Source organism: Salvelinus fontinalis, chromosome 17, assembly GCF_029448725.1.
Source record: "Salvelinus fontinalis isolate EN_2023a chromosome 17, ASM2944872v1, whole genome shotgun sequence".
Taxonomy (NCBI): Eukaryota; Metazoa; Chordata; class Actinopteri; order Salmoniformes; family Salmonidae; genus Salvelinus; species Salvelinus fontinalis.
The window spans coordinates 27,469,270-27,491,094 of record NC_074681.1 but is presented as its reverse complement, the minus strand read 5'-3'; positions in this window follow the sequence as shown (position 1 = coordinate 27,491,094).

Here is a 21,825-nt window from a genome sequence, read left to right as displayed (position 1 = left end):
AGACATATCACCCATTGAGCATGTTAGGGATGCTCTGGATCAACGTGTATGACAGAGCGTTCCAGTTCCCGCCAATATCCAGCAACTTCGCAAAGCCATTGAAGAGGACTAGGACAACATTCCACAGGCCACAATCAACAGCCTGATCCACTCTATGTGAAAGAGATGTGTCGTGCTGCATGAGGCAAATGGTGGTCACACCAGTTTTCTGATTGACGGCCCTACTTTTTTTAAGGTATCTGTAATCAACAGATGCATATCTGCATTCCCAGTTGTGTGACATCCATAGATTAGGGCCTAATGAATGTATTTCAATTGAACTGTAACTCAGTAAAATCTTTGAAATTGTTCCATTGTATATATTATATTTTTGTTCAGTGTATTTTGGGCAGTAGACTGTGTCAATTACATCAAAATTTAAACAATGCAAACCTCTGTAGTCGAGGGGCTTGAAAGAGTCTAAGGGCTTTATTCAATCCATAATGCGGAAATTCAGTGTTACAACGTGATTTAAATTGAAACGCAATGTTCCCGTGTTAGCAGAGACTGAATTCACGGTACATGCTGAATATGTCGGCTCAATTTGAAATGACCTTCAAATTTCTATCACGCAATCTGTAATGCTTCAGCGATACAGACTGAATAGAGCCCTAACTCAGGAAGATCCATTTCAGGCTATTGTTTGTCTTTTCTCTCGGCCTCCAAGGTAAAAATCGAATCCATTGTAGAAGGTGATTTTATTACTTACAGTATGTGGCAAACATGGAGGATCCCTTCAAAAGAGGAATGTCTATATCCTTTTTTACAATAACTTTTGAAAGTAACGTCAAGAAAAAAGTTTACAATTGTATGATACTTTCAACTGTATTCCTGTTTTGTAAATGACAGGGTTGGACAATGTCAATATCAACACAGAGGTGGAATTTGTCAAAGGTCACCTGCAGTTCTGTGGACATAAAGACGGGTGAGGGCAGCATGCAGATACGAGTTGGCAGAATTTATTGAGTATGTGTGTAGATTTTAGATTACAACAAAATATATAAAACTAGTCTACTGAAAATATAATGTTGCACAAGAATGACATGTCTTTTTTAATTCAGGTCTGACCCTAACCCTGTGTTTCAGGTATAGATACCCTTTGGATTCCTAGGTTACAATTGAGATGTGGCCAACAGAATGTGAGGAAAGTCTCACTTGCACTAAATATGTAAACGTTCTGAATGTTTATGCAGAACTTATATTGGAAAGCTATTATTAAAAGGTGCACATTGCCATTTTTCATTTAACTAGGCAAGTCAGTTAAGAACAAATTCTTATTTTCAATGACAACCTAGGAACAGTGGGTTCACTGCCTTGTTCAGGGGCAGAACAGCAGATTTGTACCTTGTCAGCTCAGGGATTTGATCTTGCAACCTTTTGCTTGCTAGTCCAATGCTCTAACCACTAGGTTACCTGCCGCCCCCATCAAAAGTATTATCTTCAGCAACGTGCCAAGATCAACATTTGTAAAAATGGTTGGTTTCTATGTTTTGTAGTCAAAAAGATAAAAGAAAGAAAGGAAGGGGAAAGGGGGATGCCTAGTCAGTTGTACAACTGAATGTCTTCAACTGAAATGTGTCTTGCACATTTAACCCAACCCCTCTGAATCAGAGAGAACTGTTTCCGATAACATCATCCGGAGACACTGATGACATCACCTGGCGGCATCATACTTGTTTTTCCTGACGAAAAATAATGACAATAACAAGATGAGATGCCCTGGAAAAAACAATTACTATTACAAATTACTTTTCATTTTAGTTGACAAGTGTAACGAGATGAGAATTCCATGTGAGACTAATGGACATTCAACTTGACATGAAATCTCCTTTTCATCTGTTTTGTCCAATCATAAGCATGCATGGTTTAGCATAATATTTCATGCAATCCTCTCATTGGCCTATAACGTCTTTCAGTTGCATCTGCTGCTTAAGCAAAGCTGGCAGGCAAACACACACAGTCCCAGGAGGTCACTCGTCTCTTTTTTGAACTGATACGCAGCCAGGACACTTAAATTGTAGTTTACCTCAATTAGAAACAACCATGCATTTGATCATATTTGCTTTCATATAGGCAGGCCATTTTTGCTTGATCACATCAGAAGCTATGTGCGCTGTTATTTATCTGTCTTGCCGCTCTCACGGTCTGCAAAAGTAAGTTGTGGTTGCTTCAGAACATCAGAACAGCGATTACTCACCTCAAACTGGACACAGATTTTTTCTTTAACGAGTTCGATGCGAAGGATATACTGCTTTCTCTAGATCAGGCCCAAATCCCCGTCATTAGCGTTAGAAAAGATGGAATAAAAGGGGGCGGAGGTCGGGGTGCCTTGTGAGAAATTGGAGGCGAGTAAGTAAACCTCCACTACCATCCGTACTATTGGCCAACGTGCAATCATTGGAAAATTACCTGGATGATCTGTGATTAAGACTATCCTACCAATGGGACATTCAAAACTGTAATATGTGACTCACCACCTGGATTCACTCTTATGTACCAAAATGTGAAATGGTATTTCTTACATTGGATAAAAGTAGAGACAAAGATTTACGAAAAAGTATATCATACACTGCATTTGAGGAACAATGGGAAAGTAATTCTGCTTTGTAAGTTGATCAACTTGTAAACTCACTTTGAGAAAATCGCCTTTGAATGTTTTGGTATCTGGTGATCAGCTCTTCTTTGTCTACACCCATTCAGCATTGTTCACACCCTCTTAAGCTTTAGCCCCATCCGTCTCATTTCGCTCTTGGAGCGCACACTTGACGCACACTTACCTCTGGATAACATGAAAACAGCCTAATCAACTCTGTTGGCAACAATTTCATTACGCTTTAATAATAACGTCCGCTAGGGAGCCAGCCAGCTAACGTTAGCTAGGTAGCTAACAGTACACTTTAGCTTAAGACATATAGCTAACTAGCTAGGTAAACAATGAACCTTGGTAGGTAAGCAACATTTAAGATCACACACGTCATGTAACGTTAGCGAACAACCAGCCAGCTAACGTTAGCTAGTTAAACAAAATTGAACAAAGTGCCAACAATGCCACAGTGCTGGGAGCTAACCAACCAGTTGCAATGTTAGCTAGCTAACATTAGGCTCTAACTAGAAAAGCAACGGCTCTGGGAAACGAATAATAACGTCAGATAGGGAGCCAGCCAGCTAACAGTACACTTTAACTTGAAATGAAACCACTTTCTGTCAAAATTAGAAATGTGTAATATCTGAAAATGTTGCTAGCTAACAATTGACTATCTTACCTGTATACATCATCATGCATGATGGACGCATCTCCCTCTCAGGAATGCCATACCACGGTTGCCCTTAGTTTGAAGATGTAATCTTGAGACAGGTGTTTTCTCCATCTCTTTAGCTAGCATACTCTAATTCCACCGATTTCAAAACTTGATCTTCCAGAAAGTGGAGAGCAACACATATGCAGCTCAACTACACAATACATTTTTTTTAAAGCTGTGTTCGACAGGATTACCAACACAGACTGATGAGCTCAAATAGACAGAAGCCTTCAATATGGCAGACCAATCCAAACTCCTCTCTCTGCATGTCCAGCCCACTCATTATCTCAGCCTAGTGGGAAGGTTGCTTCCTTTTTCTGTGGCTTAACCAACAAGGATCGTAGTTTAACAATTTTATTCGTATTTACAGATGGCATACAAGTTTGTTATTGGGGCACAAGTTATTAAGGCATTTTGATTTAAAAAAGCCATTACGTTCAAACGGCTCTCCTGTGAAGTCGTGACTTGCAACATACGCCTAGTTTCCTGAATCGGGGTCACATATCTTATGTTTCACAGAATCGTGGCTGAACGACGACAAGGATAATATAGAGCTGGCTGGGCTTTCCATGCATCGGCAGGACAGAGCAGCTACGTCTGGTAAGACGAGGGGCGGGGGTGTGTGTCTATTTGTCAATAACAGCTGGTGCGCGATGTTTAACATTAAAGAAGTCTCGAGGTATTGCTCGCCTGAGGTAGATTACCTCATGATAAACTGTAGACCACACTATCTACCAAGACAGTTCTCATCTATATTATTCGTAGCCATCTATTTACCACCACAAACCGATGCTGGCACTAAGACCACACTCAACCAGCTGTATAAGGCCATAAGCAAACAAGAGAATGCTCATCCAGAAGCGGTTCTCCTAGTGGCCGGGGACTTTAATACGGGCAAACTTAAATCCGTTTTACCTCATTTCTAGCAGCATGTCACATGTGCAACCAAAGGAAAACAAAGCTTTACTCCACACACAGAGACACATACAAAGCTCTCCCTCACCCTCCATTTGGCAAATCTGACCATAATTATATTCTCCTGATTCCTGCTTACAAGCAAAAACTAAAGTAGGAAGTACCAGTGACTCTCTCAATACGGAAGTGGTCAAATGATGCGTATGCTACGCTACAGGACTGTTTTTCTAGCACAGACAGGAATATGTTCAGTGATTCATCCCATGGCATTGAATCCTGCTACACCGTCTCTGACACTCGTTGGATATGGCAGGCTTGAAAACTATTACGGATCACAAAGGGAAACCCAGCCGCAAGCTGCCCAGTGAAGCGAGCGAACCAGACGAGCTAAATGCCTTTTATGCTCGCTTCGAGGCAAGCAACACTGAAGCATGCATGAGAGGCACCAGCTGTTCTGGACGACTGTGGGATCACACTCTCCATAGCCGATGTGAGCAAGACCTTTAAACAGGTCAACATTCACAAAGCCTCAGGGCCAGACTGATTACATGGACGTGTACTCAAAGCATGCACGGACTGACCAACTGGCAAGTGTCTTCACTGACATTTTCAACCTCTCCGTGTCAGAGTCTGTAATACCAACATGTTTCAAGCAGACCACCATAGTCCTTGTGCCCAAGAACACTAAGGTAACCTGCCTAAATGACTACCGACCCGTAGCACTCACGTCTGTAGCCATGAAATGCTTTAAAAGGCTGGTCATGGCTCACATCAACACCATTATCCCAGAAACCTTAGACCCACTCCAATTTGCATACCGCACCAACAGATCCACAGATGATGCAATCTCTATTGCACTCCACACTGCCCTTTCTCATCTGGACAAAAGGAACACCTATGTGAGAATGCTATTCATTGACTACAGCTCAGCGTTTAACACCATAGTGCTCTCAAAGCTAAGGACCCTGGGACTAAACACCTCCCTCTGCAACTGGATCCTGGACTTCCTGACGGGCCGTGCCAAGGTGGTAAGGGTAGGTAACAACACATCTGCCACGGTGATCCTCAACATGGAGGCCCCTTAGGGGTGGGTGCTCAGTCCCCTCCTGTACTCCCTGCTCACACATGACTGCACGGCCAGGCACGACTCCAACACCATCATTAAGTTTGCTGATGACACAGTGGTAGGCCAGATCACCGACAATGATGAGGCAGCCTATAGGGAGGAGGTCAGAGACCTGAAGTGTGGTGCAAGGACAACAACCTTTCCCTCAACGTGATCAAGACAAAGGAGATGATTGTGGACTACAGGAAAAGGAGGACCGAGCACACCCCCATTCTCATCGAACGGGGCTGTAGTGGAGCATGTTTTTTAAGGGCAAGGCATCTCTAACCAACATCTCCAATCTCGTCTCATTGATTGGACTCCAGGTTAGCTGACTCCTGACTCCAATTAGCTTTTGGAGAAGTCATTAGCCTAGGGGTTGACATACACATATTTTCAACCTACTCCGTGAATGTTTAAATGATGTATTCAATATAGTCAAATATAAATGCAATAATTTGAGTGTTATTAGTTTAAGAACACTATGTTTGTCTATTGTTGTGACTTAGATGAAGAAGAGATAAAATTTTATGACCAGTTTATTCCGAAATCCAGGTAATTCCAAAGGGTTCACATACTTTTTCTTGCCACTGTATATCATTTCCCAAAAGGGTGAAATGAACTCTGTCACGCAGAAATGGGCCAGGGCTATTATGTTTTACGTGAGGATGGCTTAACCAGTGCCAAACCCTGAACAAATGTGATAAGCACATTGTTTACAAATTTCATTACTTTGTCTATTTTGGATGGCCCGCCAGCCCTCCACCAGCACCCCGGGGTGATGCAGGACAAGACAAGGGAGTTTCATTGGGTCCTCCTAGGGGCATGGAGGAGGAGAAGTGGAATGTGGATCAGAGAGTTCTGGGGTAAGTGGACATCAGCGTTGGGATGGAACTGTCTGAGCTACTGCCGTTGGCCAGGTATATAGTTACGTTCATGTTACTGTGAACTATAGGCTGATCTGCGCCAACTTATTTGTATTCTTTTACATATGGCGTTTGTAAATAGTTCACTAAAGTTGTCTGCTTGTACTGGCCTCCTACTTGATTTTTTTTTCTTCTTCTACACAAATACCGTCAAGACCTCCAGTGGTGTCAGGTTACATACTGACTGCTGATGGTCCACTGTCCATCCGTTTGACATTTAACATTGTTGCCCTGAGGGACACGATTACAGGGTATATTTGCAGATTTGTTTGAGAGTTACAAAGCAATAATAGCACAACCTGAAAGCTTGTATGAAATACATACAAAATGCTCAAATACAATAGCTAAAGGCTTTATGCATTAAAACATTAGTCCGTTCGGATGAGTGGCACATGAGCCGAACATTGCACAGATTGAGTAACGTTTGTTGTCCCCTCCAGAGATTGGACAGTTTGAGCTGAGCTGGTGATCCCTCTTCTCTGTGCCTGGGGGCATAGAGGAAGGAGGAGAATATGGTCATAGGGAGAGTTACTGGGTGATAAAGGGTTTCCCTAGCCATATTTCCCTGAACACGGCTGATAGAATCTTGACTAGAACCAAAACAATTGATCATATTACTCCAGTGCTAGCCTCTCTACACTGGCTTCCTGTTAAGACAAGGGCTGATTTCAAGATTTTACTGCTAACCTACAAAGCATGAAATGTGCTTGCTCCTAGCTATCTTTTCGATTTGGTCCTGCCGTACATACCTACACGTACGCTACGGTCACAAGACGTGGTCTTCCTGTCCAGGTTGGCACCCCCCCTTGCGTTGTGCAGTGTGGGAGATCTTCGTGGGCTATACTCGACCTTGTCTTCGGATGGTCTCAGGATGGTAAGTCGGTGTTTGAAGATATCCCTCTAGTGGTGTGGGGGCTGTGCTTTGGCAAAGTGGGTGGGGTTATATCCTGCCTATTTGGCCCTGTCCGGGAGAATCGTCGGACGGGGCCACAGTGTCTCCCGACCCCTCCTGTCTCAGCCTCCAGTATTTATGCTGCAATAGTTTAAGCGTTGGGGGGCTAGGGTCAGTCTGTTATATCTGGAGTATTTCTCCTATCCGGTGTTCTGTGTGAATTTAAGTATGCTCTCTCTAATTCTCTCTTTTTCTCTCTAATTCTTTTTTTTCGGAGGACCTGAGCCCTAGGACCATGCCTCAGGACTACCTGGCTTGATGACTCCTTGCTGTCCCCAGTCCACCTGGTCGTGCTGCTGCTCCAGTTTCAACTGTTCTGCCTGCGGCTATGGAACCCTGACCTGTTCACCGGACGCGCTACCTGTCCCAGACCTGCTGTTTTCAACTCTCTAGAGACAGCAGGAGTGGTAGAGATACTCTGAATGATCAGCTATGAAAAGCCAACTGACACTTACTCCTGTTGCACCCTCTACAACCACTGTGATTATTATTATTTGACCCTGCTGGTCATCTATGAACATTTGAACATCTTGGCCATGTTCTGTTATAATCTCCACCTGGCACAGCCAGAAGAGGACTGGTCACCCCTCATAGCCTGGTTCCTCTCAATGTTTCTTCCTAGGTTCTGGCCTTTCTAGGGAGTTTATCCTAGCCACCATGCTTCTACACCTGCATTGCTTGCTGTTTGGGGTTTTAGTCTGGGTTTCTGTACAGCACTTTGTGACATCAGCTGATGTAAGAAGGGCTTTATAAATACATTTGATTGGTTGATCCTCCTATTGGGACAGCCGAAGAACCCATTTTCTAAGAGTGTATTGCGCAACGCCCAATGCTATTCCTATTAGTTATTCTGGATATAATGACAACAAATTGCATACTGTAGCCTACTGGGCTTATTCATGCTATGATACCACCCTGCATCCCACTGCTGGCTTGCTTCTGAAGCTAAGCAGGGTTGGTCCTGGTCAGTCCCCGGATGGGAGACCAGATGCTGCTGGAAGTGATGTTGGAGGGCCAGTAGGAGGCACTTTTTCCTTTGGTCTAAAAAAAGAAATTCCCCAGGGCAGGGGACACTGCCCTCTGTAGGGTGCTGTCTTTCGGATGGGACGTTAACCGGGTGTCCTGACTCTTTGAGGTCATTAAAGATCCCATGGCACGTATTGTAAGAGTAGGCATGTTAACCCTGGTGTCCTGGCTAAATCCCCAAGCTGTCCCTCATACCATCACGGTCACCTAATCAAACCCAGCTTACAATTGGCTCATTCATCCCCCTGCTCTCCCCTGTAACTATTCCACAGGTTGTTGCTAACCTGCAGTTCTCCCCCTGTATACTCTCTCTCTCTTGGTGTGGTTGGAGACAGGTGTGCTGGAGTCAAAGAAGATTCCTACCAGCTGCAAATCATCCCATAAATCAAGACCCCTACATTTACTCATTCCTGCCAGATTGTAATCTCTGCTGTCAGTGTTATCCTAGCCTTTTGTTTGTTCTCAAGATCCTATTGCTCTGCTGTGCTTGTTTCCCTGCCTCACACCGTTTTGTCCTCTCGTTGCAGTTTCCGCTCTGTCTCTGGCTCCTGTACCACATCGCACCACCAACCACCTTGCTCTGGACTTCACTCACCACCATTGCCTTGGATTCCCCTCAGGACCTGTTTTCCCTGTTCAACTCAGTCAACTCCAACCTCACTCTACACTTTTCTGCCACTCATCTGAGCTACCCCGGTTCTGCACTCCACATCTCTCTGTGTACAATAAACTTTTTGGTTAATTTATCCCTGCTTCCGCATCTGAGTACGCTCTTGGGTTCCCCTGTGTTCGCTCCGCATAACAATAACGTTAGTCTGCCTAGCTGGAACTTCTGAAGAAGGAAAATGTTTTACACAATTTCTACAATTTCTAAAAGCAAACCAAACATCATTACTTTTACGAGACGTGTTTGTACCGTCATGTGCATTAGTAGAACTTCTAACCATTTTACATTTGTTTTTACCTATGCTTGTATGTTGACTTATCCATATTGACGTTGAGGTTTTAAGTTTTGGCTGACTTTTCTTAGCGGATGTACAATCATCGCGAATTGAATTATGAGGTGTTTCAGGCCCAAAGTGAACATAATTGTGTACTCGCAAACTCAATCAAAAATGAGGGCTGAGGGGCTTACGTTGCGAACTCCCCTTGTTTGGCTAATCGTTTGGACCAACGTCCAAGACGGTGACGGGGGTTTCCCCAAGGTCATAAGGCGAGGGTAAGTGGACGAGGGTGTGTTTTTCATGAGTTTGAAATGCAGCCTAGAAAATATCCTAGCACAATATGTGAGCAAGTAGCAATTCTAATAAATGGCTTATCCGTAACAGTCATGATAAAACTATCAGGCATTATAATGCAATATGCTAACAGTAGTGCTAGCGGGAGCGTGAGTTAGCTAACAAGCCCAACACACAGCAATGATACATAATAGACCACAAAACTTAGCTCCACGTAATTAAACATCAGACATACAGGGATTCAGTCCACAGGAGGCAAGTTCAGCAGGAGGGTAAACTGTAGAAGTTCCCATCAGGATGGGGGAAAGTAAGTTTAAGACCACACAGTGTGTTGGTGTCATAGGCTGCGTTTCAAACTCATAAAAGACACACCCCCCCACTTACCTTATGCCCTTGGGGCCTAATGCCCTTGGGGGAATCCCCATCACCATCTTGGCCATCGGTCCAAACTATTAGCCAAATAAGGGAACTTCTCAAAGTAAGCCCCTCAGCCCTAATTTGCGAGTGTACAATTATGTTCACTTCGTGGCCTGAAACGCCCCATAATTCAATTTGTGATGATTGTACATCCCCTAAGAAAAGTCAGCCAAAACTTAAACTTATTCATGGATTTAATGTGTGCCACATAGGTTAAAGAAAAATCGCCATGCATGCATCCAATCTATTTAGTCAGGCAATGTCCACATTATTTTAGAAGGTAATAAATATTTGAATATCATGCATTGCCAAGGCCAAAAAAGAACAACCTAATTCTTAAAGGGGTAATGGCCTACTTTTTTTGACAATTTTGCATGTTTTTTGGGGGGGGGTTCTATATTAGGCCCTATATGTACAATTATATAAATTATACAATTGTATAACTTTGAGGTCCTTGAAAATTACAATTAAGTGCTTGAAAAGTCCCAGAAAATACCTTGAATTTCATTTGCCAATATCTGGATGAGCCCTGCTTAAATGATGTATAGTCCTAGGGCTATGTTGTATAAGTGGAGTTATGGGCCAATTTGCATATATTCACTTTTATTCCTCTAAGTACACATGTGGAACTGCATGAAAATCCATTTAATTTTGTTTCAAATAATTTCGAAATGTTGATCCCAATGTCACACATTGGCACAATTATATATAGAAAGATCCACATGTAGCCTCTAAATGGGCTCCTGAAACCGGAACTAGCAAAATATTAGCCCCCATGAATCGGCAGCGTATGCAACTGTGATTATGTTGAAAACAATGGTTGGCCATCTTGGAGGCTGTCTTTAGTTCTATATAATATCACAGTATGAGTCATAATACCCATAAAACCTAACGGTCAAACAGGGAAAGAGTTCCAATTGTTTTTCCACCACATTAATTTTTCCCATAAGGGATTTTTAGGAACACTTAAAATAAGGGCTGCGTTTCGTGCAGGCTTACCCTGGCGTGACGTTTTGATAACCAGGCAAATATCTCTAGGACAAGGTGACTTTTATCAACATATTTGCCTATATGTACCCACCAAAAATGAAATGCTAATTAGATGCTAATGTGGCTATCATAAAGAACTACAATACCATGATGATCTGGACGAGACTGCTGAATCGAGGCAAAGGTAAGAATCTCTGGATTAACTATCTAATGTTTGCTAAATGTAGTAATGAACAAACAGGCTACATTTATTTTAATGTACAATTCTGTGAACTGTCTTGTGCAAGATCGCAGGGATTTGTAGTTTTTGCATGATGTCTACTTTCATGCTAATTAGCATTTTAGAATCTGAGAGTAAATAGAGCCAAATATGTTGATAAAAGTCACCTTGTCCGAGATTTACATGGTTATCAAAATGTCTTGCCAGGGTAAGCCTACATGAAACACAACCCTTATTTTAAGTGTTTCTAAAATGGCTTATGGGAAATGTGAATGGTGGAAAAACGAGTGGAACCATTTTCCTGTTTGACCGCTAGGTTTTATGGGTATTATGACACCTCCACTGTGTTACTCTATTATAGCTCAGTAGATAAATCAGATCAAACCCGAACTGTATGATGTGGTAGGGAGTTGTAGTTTCCAACAGGCCAATATTCTACATATTAGCACATAAAAAGAGGTAATTAATAACTACAATGACCATAATCCATTGTACGTGCTTGGAGACAGAGAAGAGAGAAGAATGTGCGATCAAGAGGGATGGAGCAGTTGCTTCGCGAGGTATCTTTTCCTGAAAATACATGATCTACGTGATTGATAGTTGGTATTTAGCAGTCATGAAAGTATGCTTTATTTATTTTGAAGAACTACTCAAATAGTGATTTTGTCAGACAGCATACACCGCACCAAATATAGGTCCTACCCAAGTTTCAGACTTCTAATCTCAAAAGTCTAAATTTCGAGATACTACAGTTCATTCGGAAAGTATTCAGACCCTTTGACTTTTTCCACATTTTGTTACGTTACAGACTTGTTCTAAAATGGATTAAAATGTTGTTGTTTTTCTCATCAATCTATACACAATACCCCATAATGACAAAGCAAAAACAGGTGTTTGGAATTTTTTGCTAATTTATTAAAGATAAAAAACTGATCTCATATACATAAGTATTCAGACCCTTTACTCAGCACTTTGTTGAAGCACCTTTGCAGCGATTCCAGCATCAAGTATTCTTGGGTATGACACTACAAGCGTGGCACACCTGTATTTGGGGAGTTTCTCCCATTCTTCTCTGCAGATCTCAAGCTCTGTCAGGACTCTCGAGAGATGTTTGATCGGGTTCAAGTCCGAGCTCTGGCTGGACCTCTCAAGGACATTCAGAGACTTGTCCCATAGCCACTCCTGTGTTGTCTTGGCTGTGTATTTAGGGTCATTGTCCTGTTGGAAGGTGAACCTTCACCCCAGTCTGAGGTCCTGAGTGCTCTGGAGCAGGTTTTCATCAAGGATCTCTCTGTACTTTGCTCCATTCATCTTTTCCTCGATCCTGACTAGTCTCCCAGTCCCTGCCGCTGAAAACATCCCCACAACATGATGCTGCCACCACCATGCTTCACCGTATTGATGGTGCCAGGTTTCCTCCAGACGTGACGCTTGGCATTCAGGCCAAAGAGTTCAATCTTAGTTTCATCAGGCCAGAGAATCTTGTTTCTCATGGTCTGAGAGTCCTTTAGGTGCCTTTTGGCAAACTCCAAGCGGGCTGTCATGTGCCTTTTACTGAGGAGTGGCTTCCGTCGGGCCACTCTACCATAAAGACCTGATTGATGGAGTGCTGCAGAGATAGTTGTCCTTCTGGAAGGTTCTCCCATCTCCACAGAGGCACTCTGGAGTTCTGTCAGAGTGACCATCGGGTTCTTGATCACCTCCCTGACCAAGGCCCTTCTCCCCCGATTGCTCAGTTTGGTGGTTCCAACTTCTTCCATTTAAGAATGATGGAGGCCACTGTGTTCTTGGACACCTTCAATGCTGCAAAAATATGATCTGTGCCTCGACACAATCCTGTCTCAGAGCTCTACGTACAATTCCTTCAACTCATGGCTTGGTTTTTGCTCTGACATGCACTGTCAACTGTGGGAACTTATATAGACAGGTGTGTGCCTTTTCAAATCATGTCCAATCAATTGAATTTACCACAGGTGGACTCTAATCAAGTTGTAGAAACATCTCAAGGATGATCAATAGAAACAGGATGCACCTGAGCTCAATTTCGAGTCTCATAGCAAAGGGTCTGAATACTTATGTAAATAAGGTATTTTTTATGTATCTTTTTAATAAATTAATACATCTCGTTCATTCTCTTAAATAGTGATGCCTTCACTATTATTCTACAATGTAGAAAATAATAAAAATTCTGACAAACCCTGGAATGAGAAGGTGTGTCCAAACTTTTGAGTGGTACTGTATATTAATTGATGTTCATCATACATTTGCTAAAGCGATAGACCCCTAAAATTTAAAATACACTATATCCTATGGATAACTAGCAACGTTTCTAAAGCTTAGCTCTGGATGAGTAAACTCATGGGTGGGGTCATTTTTTTATATTTAGAAAAAACATAATTCCACTTTGACATTATGGGGTATTGTCTGTAGGTCAGGCTGTAAGACAACTAAATGTAGAAAAAGTCAAGGGTTGTGAATACACTGCTTCTCACATGTAAAGGACCATGTAAAGGACAATGTAAAAGACCATGTAAAGGACCATGTAAAGGGCCATGTAAAGGACAATGTAAAGGACCATGTAAAGGACAATGTAAAAGACCATGTAAAGGACCATGTAAAGGGCCATGTAAAGGACCATGTAAAGGACCATGTAATGGACCATGTAAAGGACCATGTAAAGGACCATGTAAAGGACCATGTAAAGGGCCATGTAAAGGACCATGTAAAGGACCATGTAATGGACCATGTAAAGGACTATGTAAAGGACCATGTAAAGGACCATGTAAAGGACCATGTAATGGACCATGTAAAGGACTATGTAAAGGACCATGTAAAGGACCATGTAAAGGACCATGTAATGGACCATGTAAAGGACCATGTAAAGGACCATGTAAAGGACCATGTAAAGGGCCATGTAAAGGACCATGTAAAGGACCATGTAATGGACCATGTAAAGGACTATGTAAAGGACCATGTAAAGGACCATGTAAAGGACAATGTAATGGACCATGTAAAGGACTATGTAAAGGACCATGTAAAGGACCAAGTGAAGGACCATGTAAAGGACCATGTAAAGGACCATGTAAAGGACCATGTAAAGGACCATGTAAAGGGCCATGTAAAGGACCATGTAAAGGACCATGTAAAGGACCATGTAATGGACCATGTAAAGGACCATGTAAAGGACCATGTAAAGGACCATGTAAAGGACCATGTAAAGGACCATGTAATGGACCATGTAAAGGACCATGTAAAGGACCATGTAAAGGACCATGTAAAGGACCATGTAATGGACCATGTAAAGGACCATGTAAAGAGCCATGTAAAGGACCATGTAAAGGACCATGTAAAGAGCCATGTAAAGGGCCATGTAAAGGACCATGTAAAGAACCATGTAAAGAGCCATGTAAAGGACCATGTAAAGGACCATGTAAAGGACCATGTAAAGAGCCATGTAAAGGGCCATGTAAAGGACCATGTAAAGGACCATGTAAAGAGCCATGTAAAGGGCCATGTAAAGGGCCATGTAAAGGACCATGTAAAGAACCATGTAAAGGACCATGTAAAGAGCCATGTAAAGGACCATGTAAAGGGCCATGTAAAGGACCATGTAAAGGACCATGTAAAGGACCATGTAAAGGACCATGTAAAGGACCATGTAAAGGGCCATGTAATGGACCATGTAAAGGACCATGTAATGGACCATCTAAAGGACTAAGTAAAGGGCCATGTAAAGGGCCATGTAAAGGACCATGTAAAGGGCCATGTAAAGGGCAACTATGTGAATAATTATTTTTGTTTCCGTATGACAAGAACATCAAATAAAGTTATGTGTAAATATAAGGCTCGTCAACAACAGTTTGAATAGACTGTCACAAACGGATTCTGAAGTCATGTTTTTTTTGTTGATCGACTGAAATACATGAAAAAGGGAAATGAAGATCAACAGTATAATAACTTTCTGAGCAAATGGATCATTTCAAGTAGCATTGTTTGCATCATAGGCCTGTACAGTATATTTTTCACTTTTAACAATTTCTTTACCATTATCTCTGGGACCCTTTTGACGGTAAACTGAGGGTTACCTTCAATGCAGCGTCAGGATGGTAACAAAACCAAATAGTTTTGCCCAACAGAACTTTGCCACTACCTGTTGATGACCTGTTGGGGGTTTCTAAGCAAGTTATTTTCTAATTTTATTGTCTTCAATTAAACAGAGCAAAAAAAAACAGTAGACTAGATCATGAAATTTGTACCTTCGAAACAGTTTTTGAGACTTCGTACCAACATAAATGTCTGTTAATGTTCAATATTAATGACTCTGGAGCTTATATATGGCTATTAACTTCAAAAGCAAAAGGACACAGAATCCTGTTGGACAATTTATGGCACACATTTAAAATGTTGCCAAATCATCTGATAAAGAATAGCCTTTTGCTTTCAGATGCTGTAAAAAATAGATTCAGAATAGAACACTATAGAAAGCATAGCCTACACCAAACAGATGTGTCATGCTGTGGGTGGGAACAAGTCAAACAGGCATATTTCGGGAATTGTCTCCCAGCAGCAAACATTCTCCTCTTGGGGGCGCTCTTAAACCCAACCCTCCTTGTCCTTCCTATCCCTAACCAGTGGGTGGACCCATACCAGTCACGCCGCCCATAACTTCACCTCCATCATCAGGATTAACCAAGGGCCTCAGAAAGCTAACTAGAGAAATGGCAAGGCTCCACTCGTTGCTTGTGGCCACGTTCCAGACCGAGTGCATTGCAGATGCATGTCACGTCTGCAATGTAGTCGGCATGGAACATGACCTGTGTATTAGTCATCACATGGTAGCAGTGGGCAGGGCCTTGGTCTGCTGCAGTCTGCGTGTGTAATGTCTACACATATCAGTGACTATTACTGAGGCACAAACACTGGAGCAAGTACATCAGGATCAGTTCAGAACTCAAATTTCCACACAATTTGTTCCACTGAAGCAACACTGACCATTATACTAAAATGTGCAATAAAAGCAAGCTGGTTGCCATCATGTCAAATTGTGAGGAAATGTCAGTACACAGTAGCTATGCGAGGGTGAAGGGTAAAAGAAACCTTTTCATACAGAAATGCCACACATTATATTATTCCGCTGTCATTGCACTGCCAAATATGGGGGGAAAACAAGTCTAAATTGTAATGCAATGTTCTCCATGATGATGCCTTATCTACATCTACATCTACATCACCTTAGCTAATCTCTTCTATTTGTCTATCTTTAAAGGGTGGTATTTATTTCAGTTGATTTCAATATATTTAATCTTGTTTGGACATGCAAATGAGGACCTGGGCATCAGCCTTGATCAAATACACCCATCTTGCCTATCACCATAAAGGGTGGCTCCCCCCCTCCCCACAACCGCACTATTCACATAGGCCACTTTGCCAGCATGGAGGCTGATGGAGCCCGGAGACCTGCTGGGTATGAAATCACCCCCTAACACCATTAGAGATATCCCACCAATCAGACACCATAGGCCTGAGACAGGCAACAGCCATTTCAACACATGCCATTTTCATCCAATTAAGCTGAGGCGAGGTGGAATGCTGCATTTTAGACAAGAACAGAGGGGGGACTGGTCATTTCCTGCTTCTTCAGTTCATAGCAGAGGGAGCGAGAACAGAGAGACACATTGAGAGCATCTCATAACAGATGGATTGCAGGGAAAGATATTACTGGAGAAAGAATTCAAGTAAATGGCCTCAATTTGGACACATTTCCCCCTTTTACTTAAATTGCTGCTGAGCATTTTGCAGCCGTAACCATAGAGCCTCTCGGTCATCTGACTGGAATCCCAAAATAAAAACCAGTGTCCTTTAGATAACACCCATCACTCAAGCCAGATCAGTGGCCGGTCACTCCCTGTGTTTGTGTTTAGGCCTCTCCAGAGACCAACGTCCATTCTCCTCCTCCTGCTGGAAATACCCTCTGGGCCACAACAATAGAGAAGGGCCTCAAGAAAAGAGAGGAGAGAGAAAAGAGAGGGAGAGAAGAGACTGAGGGGTGGGGATTAGGAGAGAGGAGGAGTACAATACAGAGTAAAAAGTGGACAGAGGACAGAGCCACTGCAGTGAAGTGGTCAGAGCCACTGCAGTGAAGTGGTCAGAGCCATTGCTTGCAGTAGTAAGGGTGCAGACCAGGGGGACAGAGACTTGAAGGGCTGCTAAGAGCTTCTACCACCTTTGGTGTTCGGGGGTACATGATGGGCGCACTGCCATGGAGGAGGGGGTAGCCTATTTTCTACTTCCACTAATTAACTTCTCATCATCCAACCAGGACTGGGGAAGTGTGGCTAGTTGGGGGGGCTTGGGGGATCAAGCGGCAAAGGGAGGAAGTCCTCCAAGGTGAGCGAGGTACACTTGAGAAGAGCGATCTGTTGTAAAAATCACCTCCATGTCTTGTGCCTTTTATGGAGCTGTGTCGTGCCAATACGCAAACACCTAAGTAGAGTGCAAAAAAAAGATGTTCCTTCCTAGAGACAAAAGTATTTTATGGCAACACTAGCCCATTCCACAGCTACGTACGTTCCCTTTTAGTCGAGTCATAGTGAAATAAAAGGTTGTATGGGTAATTCCCTATTCACACCGGGTGAGTAGTGGTGTTGTGCTCCTCAGTGTCCACTTAAATCTGACTCACATGGTCGTATTGATGGCTGTCTGGGCCTTCCTGATAGGTTGCTGACAGCTCTGGCCCTGAGGATGGAGTTGAGGAGGGCCTCTCTCTGCTGTCTTTGTGATAGAAATTAGGCCCTACAGGTAGTGTTGGGTCCTCTATCAACACAGCCATTGTTTGCTGTACATCAACGGCCGCTGTGCAAAGCCCCAACCTGCCCACAAACTGCTGATGTCACCGAGCAGAAGACGAAGGGCTATCACCACCGTCCTCCACCCCAGCGTCCCAGGGGAATTCTCTGATGTTTCTTTCCATATCTCTCTCCAAGTCTATATCCGAGCTACGCCCATGCAGCTATATACACTGAGAGACAGGTAAATTGATAGGGACTTCCGCTGACGCCACCCGAGCCACATAAAGTGCATTCTTAGGGTGAGAGTCAGAGAAGAGAGTGAACAACACCCCAGTCTATGTTGTGTACAGGCCAAGTCTAAACCAAACCTGCGGAGGAGGAGGAAACTATATCTGCATTTCTCTCTCTCTCTCTCTCTCTCTCTCTCTCTCTCTCTCTCTCTCTCTCTCTCTCTCTCTCTCTTGCGAGAATGAAAGAGGAAATGGTGGTCAGAAAAAAATAATGGAATTAGAAAAAAGGGGATTGAATAAGACTATACATCATTACAGATGTCATGTATTGTAGATACGTCTGTAGAATACAACACAATGCTTTGGTTAGTGCATTACACACTAACCACACCATAATAGCACATTCACCTGCCTGAGAGATCACTTATACCTCAAACCCTGATTTGAATATTCCTTGTTTGCCATTAAGTCATCAAACAACACTAAGCCTATATTTGTGGATGTCAATATAGCAGGAGAATGACAAAGAGAGCAGTTCTGGCCTTTATCTTGTGGCAGACGAACGAGGGCCTATCAGCTTGGAAGAAGAGAAGCCTTGTCATTATGCAATTGTAATTCCCTCTGAGATATCCTTTGATAGGCTTTTTCCACTCCCTTGTCCCCTATCAATCTTTTTCCAATTACCTGTCTTGTCTCCCCTTAATTTATCATAATCGTTGCCTTGGTAACTGGTTGCATCCACCATTGGGTTTGGGCCATTGTTCGATGTAATTATGCGCCAAAAGGGGATTCTTTGAGACAGGGGACACAGACGTATACAAAGAGAGCAGGGATGTGGTGGAGGGCGATAGAGAATGAGGTGGTTCCAAGTACTTGTTCTAACAATGTTTAGGTAGAAATGGAGTACATGGACAAAAAATAGATATTTTTTTGTCATTCAATTGTATCAATATCACAATCGAACACTGCAAGGAATAGTGTCCTGACAGAACAAATATGAGGGGAGGATTATGGAAGAGCTGTGCAAGCGGACACACACACACACACACACACACACACACACACACACACACACACACACACACACACACACACACACACACACACACACACACACACACACACACACAAACACAAGCAGAGCATTAGATGGTGTCCTGTCTCTGTGGTGGGCTGTCATCCTGTTATCTTTCCCTCCATACACTCGACTGGACCGTAGCAGGCATGCTGGGAGTCCTGTCATTACTTACTCTCATACCTGCTGTTTGCTCTGTCTAAGAACACACCAACAAACATACACTGTGTTTACCCAAAACATCCTCCTGTATCACTGTCATCTCTTATCATTGCCGTGGAAAGAGCTGTCATCGTTTTCCCCGTTCAAACGCCACAAAATGTCTGATCTCCCTCATGAACTATCACCGTCCAGTCAGCTAAGCCTGTGCTAAAACATTATCTTCCTTATACAAGGATGGCCCATATGTAGTATCTGTGGGTGTTTGCCTACAAGGAGCAACACCAGTGCGTCAGTCAGCGAGCTGGTGAGAGTTGCACCAGGCTGGATGGACTGCTGGGGGCCACCCATGTTGGAAGAACCTTTCTGATTCCCTTTTCACACCCTTCCCACAGCTCTCAGCTGGACTCCAGAACTGGCAGTATTTAAGATAGAAAGAGGCTTTATAGATCCCTGTGAGCTTCAAAGCACAATGAGGCCAGGCAATCTCATCTCCACTGACTGACAAAACAGCTCCTTGGCCGGGAGCCTCAAAGAGACACGACCTCCTCAAAGAAAAGAGAAGTGAGAGAAAAGGGAGAGAGAAAAGAGAGAGAAGGGACAACAGCAGCCTCCAGAAGTGTCCCTGTCCTTGCAGGGGAATAAGGTGAGGGGCCAGGGCCTCAAAACACACACACACAATTGCATTTTCTGCCTTTTGTGTGTGTGTGTGTGACATTGTTAGCTAGTGAAAAACTTTCTGAAACGTTATTATATTTCATCACAAACAGTCAGGGGGTGGCATGTCGGGAGGAGAGGAGCTGCTATCGCCTGACGACAGACATTGAGTTGCTAATCATCCTCATGCCAATCTCTTTTTATTTATTTTTTTGTGTGTAAAAGTTGTACCTCTCTCTTCAAAAAGAGGCCTTTCTCATTCTGATCCCTCTCACCCTTGAGATGCATTTATATATTTTTAAGGTCTGGAAAGGATCCCAAGGACATCTATGCTCTTCATCACTGATGAAGAATAATAACTCGACTTTCACAGTTTAATGTAACATATTTATGTGAAAAGCTGGCTGAGAAATTCAATGGGTGAAAATCCAGAATAGTATTAGAGTGACTTCAAATATACACTGCTCAAAAAAATAAAGGGAACACTTAAACAACACAATGTAACTCCAAGTCAATCATACTTCTGTGAAATCAAACTGTACACTTAGGAAGCAACACTGATTGACAATACATTTCACATGCTGTTGTGCAAATGGAACAGAGCCCTGCAAAATGACCTCCAGCAGGCCACAAATGTGCATGTGTCAGCATATGGTCTCACAAGGGCTCTGAGGATCTCATCTCGGTACCTAATGGCAGTCAGGCTACCTCTGGCGAGCACATGGAGGGCTGTGCGGCCCCACAAAGAAATGCCACCCCACACCATGACTGACCCACCGCCAAACCGGTCATGCTGGAGAATGTTGCAGGCAGCAGAACGTTCTCCACGGTGTCTCCAGACTCTGTCATGTCTGTCACATGTGCTCATGTGCTCAGTGTGAACCTGCTTTCATCTGTGAAGAGCATAGGGCGCCAGTGGCGAATTTGCCAATCTTGGTGTTCTTTGGCAAATGCCAAACGTCCTGCACGGTGTTGGGCTGTAAGCACAACCCCCACCTGTGGACGTCGGGCCCTCATACCACCCTCATGGAGTCTGTTTCTGACCGTTTGAGCAGACACATGCACATTTGTGGCCTGCTGGAGGTCATTTTGCAGGGCTCTGGCATTGCTCCTCCTGCTCAAAGGCGGAGTTAGCGGTCCTGCTGCTGGGTTGTTGCCCTCCTACGGCCTCCTCCATGTCTCCTGATGTACTGGCCTGTCTCCTGGTAGCGCCTCCATGCTCTGGACACTACGCTGACAGACACAGCAAACCTTCTTGCCACAGCTCGCATTGATGTGCCATCCTGGATGATCTGCACTACCTGAGCTACTTGTGGTGGTTGTAGACTCCGTCTCATGCTACCACTAGAGTGAGAGCACCGCCAGCATTCAAAAGTGACCAAAACATCAGCCAGGAAGCATAGGAACTGAGAAGTGGTCTGTGGTCACCACCTGCAGAATCAGTCCTTTATTGGGGGTGTCTTGCTAATTGCCTATAATTTCCACCTTTTGTCTATTCCATTTGCACAACAGCATGTGAAATGTATTGTCAATCAGTGTTGCTTCCTAAGTGGACAGTTTGATTTCACAGAAGTGTGATTGACTTGGAGTTACATTGTGTTGTTTAAGTGTTCCCTTTATTTTTTTGAGCAGTGTATATGAACATATTTATTTTTCATGTACACAGACTGACAAAAAAGGTGTTTGATTCATGATTCCCTATTCCCTATTCACCTAGTTAGTCCTGGGTGACTAAAATGATGATTTAAAAAAGTTTTAAAAAGTATATCATTGTGACAAGCCAAGGCAA